This window comes from Eucalyptus grandis, chromosome 8 (assembly GCF_016545825.1).
Source record: "Eucalyptus grandis isolate ANBG69807.140 chromosome 8, ASM1654582v1, whole genome shotgun sequence".
NCBI classification, from domain to species: domain Eukaryota; kingdom Viridiplantae; phylum Streptophyta; class Magnoliopsida; order Myrtales; family Myrtaceae; genus Eucalyptus; species Eucalyptus grandis.
Genome location: NC_052619.1, coordinates 9124009 through 9128809, shown reverse-complemented (window position 1 = coordinate 9128809; position 4801 = coordinate 9124009). Strand labels below are relative to the sequence as shown.

Here is a 4801-nt window from a genome sequence, read left to right as displayed (position 1 = left end):
ATTTTTCTAGGTCAAAGGACCCCAAAAAAAAAAAAAAAAAAATCACGCTGCGTCAAGAGAAATTCAATACACCAGTACATTATGAAGAATTGAGTTAAAAACAATTGCCGTTCCTGAGCCTAATATACTGCTCTCTGTGCATAATTTTCTTAACTAGTTATAAGATTGGCGTACGCGTGACCGGAATGCACTTGACAACCCAAGCAATAGGCCAAGACGCGGCTGCGATCCCGACACATGCACCCCATTGTCCCCAGCTCAACCTCTTCGTGACCACGAACTGCTTCAGGAACTCGACCATCACCACCTGGAGGACCACCGTCATGAAGATGATCCCTAGGAACAGCTTGTTCTTGTGAATGCCCTCAAATATATTCTTCTTCGCAAGCTTCCTCGCGTTGAACTCGTTGAAGACCTGGCACAGGACGAACACGTTAAATATCAGCGTCTGCTTCACCGCCTCGTCCACGCCGAAGATCGATTCACCCTTGAATTGTAGAGTGAGGAGGACAGCCACTTGGTAAATTGCTTGTCCCACCAAATTCCTCCACATGACGTTTGTTATGAGTGGCTCGGTCCAGCCCACGGGGGGCTTTTTCATGACCTCCCTGGTCTGCTCTGTGGACAGGTCTGTGGACAGGGCGAAGGCGCCAAGCGTGTCCACAATCAGGTTCACCCATAAGAGCTGGATGGCTGTCAAAGGGACGTCACGGTAGGAGATTGCGGCCACAAAGTTGATCAAAAGGGCCGCGACGTTTGCTGTGAGCTTGAACTGGATGAACTTCTGGATGTTATCATAGATGCATCGACCCCAACGCAGCACCTCCGCCACAGAGGCGAAGTTGTCGCTGTGGATGACAATGTCCGAGCTCTCTTCGGCAACCTCAATGCCTTGGATGCCCATCGAGACCCCGATGTGGGCTTCCTTGAGGGCCTGTGCATCGTTTATGCCGTCCCCTACGAAGGCGACCACGTGGCCTTTCTTCTTCAGGGATTGAACCATGAGGAGCTTATTGAGAGACGAGGATCTCGTCATGACCTCGATTTTGTCTAGCATCCCAGGCCTCATAGTCATGCACTTGCGGAAATCATTCCCTTTCAAGATGACACTTTTGGAGGGACGTTTCTCGGACCTGATAATCCCGCACTCTGTGGCGATGGCCTTAGCAGGGACGAAGCCGTCTCCTGTTATCATCTTGATGTTCACTCCCGCGTCTTGAAAAGCTTGGACCGCGGTCTCCACACCAGGACGGCACAGTTCCTTGATACCAACGAGTCCTAGTAATGTTAGGCTGTCTTCTTGGATCGTTTTCCGGTCTTCTATTTCTTTGGCTGCTTCTGCGTAGACTTGTTTATGAGCAAAAGCGATGCACGTGAGGCCGCTCACCCTCATCTCGTGGATAATTTCCTTGAATCTCATCCTTTTACCTTCGTCCAAATTTTCCTTCACCCCCAACCAGTTGTAGAAGCTTGAGCACATCACCAAGATCATCTTTGCCGCTCCTTTCAAGTGAACATGATATGTGTCATCCATGCTCTTCTTTATTAGGACACCGCTTGTCTTCTTCTGCGAGTTGAAGGCTTCAACTCGGATGACTTCACATCTCTTCTTTTTCTCCTCCATGTCCACGCTTAATTGTGAAACTGCCCAGGAAAGAATCGCTTTCTCGATGGGACTACCAGAGAACTTGTACACCGATTCTGAAGATGGCTCATAGATGCTGCCCTTGGTGTTCAAAGCAACTCCGTCCCGAATCAAATCCAGGACAAACTTGGAGACAGGGAAGCACCCGTTTTCTGCCACGGACATTCGGCCGACCCAGAATTCCTTCACTTTCATCTGGTTCATCGTGAGAGTGCCGGTCTTGTCGATGCAAATAGTGGTGGCCGACCCCATTGTCTCACAGGCCCAAAGCTTCCTCACCATCACCTTATCCCTTATCATTCTCTTCATTGAATAAGCAAGAGTGAGTGTTACCGCGATTGGCAATCCTTCGGGAATCATGACAGATATGATTGTCACTGTGGCTGCAATTTTCCCCCCCACAGAGTTCATGATGTTGTCACCCATCGTTTGCCCTGGAACGAATTCCTGTTTCCTGTTCGCGTCCTGTTTTTTTCCCATGAAGTAGTGAATTTGCAGGACCACGAGAACCAGAAAATTGACCGCCAAGCTGACTTTGCTGATCGACGAGGTGAGCTTGTTGAGCCGAGCCTGTAAAGGGGTCTGGTCGCTGCTGTCGTGGTTGACTGAACTCATCATCTGGCCGCCCTTTGTATTCATCCCAACCGTTGTGACCAGCATCCGAGCATCCCCACCAACGACCTTTGTTCCAGAGAACAGAAATGGATTCTGATCGTTCTTCTCTTCTACGCAATCACTCTCCCCGGTCATGCTTGATTCGTCAACCTAAATTGATAATACAAACGTTGCACATGATTTAGGGACGCTAGAATGCGGAGTCTCAAGTTGAAACAAAGAAAATGAAACCTGAATAAATATTAACCCGAGAAGAAATGGATTATGTTTAAGTATACTTTTTCCAGTAAAATTTTTTAACAAAGTTTGTTCTCCGACGACTGGAATTACAAATTAAAACCCTTACTTTCCTCTTTGTCATAGAATTAAAATTATGAAAATGACAGTGTGCAGTATCAAACAGAATATCGTACGTTTTTACATTTCTTTAAACGAATTACTAAACTAATTAATCAAACTGGGCTCGAACTTGGTAATACTCATACTAAATATTTCTGGAGGAAACTAACATGAGTTAATACGCGAAACTAATGCGATCGAAACAGTACAAGTTCTCGTCCATACCCACAAGCGGCGCCCAATGAGGTACAGACCGTCTGCCGGGACTTGATTGCCGGGCCACAGACAAACGGCATCTCCGACGACGATATTGGATCTGGACACTTGCTGCCGCCGGCCCTTTCTGATCACATCAAAGAGAATATTACCGGTAGCCCCTATAAAATTTATCGAACTGCCGGTTCTGCTGGTATTTGCACACGGCGGACACCACAATCACGAGGAGAACTGAGAGGAACGAGCTCCCGCCGCTGTACCAGCCTTCCCTGAGCCCGCTCTCCTTGATCGCAAGCCCGGGCAAAAGCCCAGCGCAAACAAGAAGAATCAGGTGCGTGAGGTCCTTGAAAGCCTCGAGCAAAAAGTGGAAGAAGCCCTTGGCGGGCCGCTTGAATGTGTTGACACCGAATGCGTTTTGCCTGCGAGTGACGTCATCCGGTTCGCCGCTGATTCCTCTCAAGGCATCAGTATTAAGGGCGCGGGCGATTCCCCTTCTGCCGTATTTTCTCTGGAGGTCGCCGAGGTCCTTCTCGTTGACCAGACTTGTGAGCTCTGACTGATTAATCCCGAAGGAGCTGGGTTGATCGTGGATCGAAATCGAAGTGTGGGAAGGATATCTTCTTCGCCTCGCGGAGGCCATTGCTCGGGCGATTCGAGGTGGCCTAGGAGCGGAAGGAGTCACCACTCCTCACCGATGGGAAGAGACGCGCAGATAGGGCCGACAGAGAGAAACTCTGATTGTGTTGCGAAAGCAACGAAAAAAGCAATCTTGGAGTTTGTGGAATGATGTCTGAGAAAATACCCACTATCGCATGAGTTAAGCAGTGAGTCGAGCACGGTAGCATCGATATGGATATTATAAACAAAATAGAGAATTCTCATACGTTATAACACGTTATATTAAATAACGCGTTATATAATAAATAAATATTTTTATATACATATAATTATTCCAAAAATAAAGAGTAGAGTCGACTAATTTAAATAAATTTACGATCTTTTATGGTAATTAGCATTTATCATTATTCAACATTGTTCATCTCCTTTCTTGAAATTACCCTCCACCCTCTATCCTCCCTCCTCCAAAAAAGAAAAGAAAAAAAGACAAATCCTGCCAAATTGGACAAACATCCCCATTTTAAATTATTTTCTGCTCTTCCTGGCACCATCATTTTTTTTTTTTTTTTTGCTCTTCCTTGAAAACCCAAACCCTAGCCACCTACTTTTCCTCTTAGGTTCCTTCTTCTTGCACGGCACCCCATTTTTTAATTTTTTTTTGCCCTTCTTTGGAAACCCAAACCTAGCCGCCTCCTCCTTCACGGTACCCCCTTTTTTTTTTTCTGCCATTCCTTGGAAACCTAAACCCTAGCCGTCTCCTCCTTCTAGGTTCCTCCTCTTTGCACGGCATCCCCATTCTTAATCTTTTTTCTACTCTTATTCCTAAAGCAAAAAAGCAACCTTGGAATCCCTCGGAAAATGCTAGCCGCTCCCTCCTCCTCATTGCACGATCCTCTTCCTCTCAATATGTACTATCTCTTGGTCGTCTTATCACAAGCGCTCATTGCCTTGCCTCTGGCCCTCCCTCCTTTTTGTCGGAGCCTTGTCTCCAACCCTCCATCACGGCATTGCAGTCACGACCCTTTCAGTCACCTCATTCTCTCTTTCTCTAGCCCTCTCTTACAGTCGCGGCCTCACCGCTGTGGCCTCACCTTGCAACCACGTTTCCTTCCCTTGCCCTCATCTCCACCCTCCATTGCCTTCTACAACGATTCACTCTCCCTTCACGTTTGCAGACCCACTCCAGAAACCCAGTCTCTTGCAATTTCGAACATGTAAGTCGAAACGTATCGAGAAAGTTGACCACATGTCGGATTTTCCAACATGTGTTGACCGCGTGCCCAAACGTGTCAAAGCATGTTGGGAGCATGCCAGACACCCCAACACATGTCTGACAAGACACGGAAGGTTGCAGAACGTGTTTGTGCT

The 4801-nt window shown here is 47.3% G+C and overlaps 1 pseudogene; it reads right to left on the bottom strand.

Moving 5' to 3' along the window:
• Positions 1 to 3665, bottom strand: LOC104416217 (annotated as a pseudogene).
• Positions 3666 to 4801: the final 1136 nt, after the last annotated feature.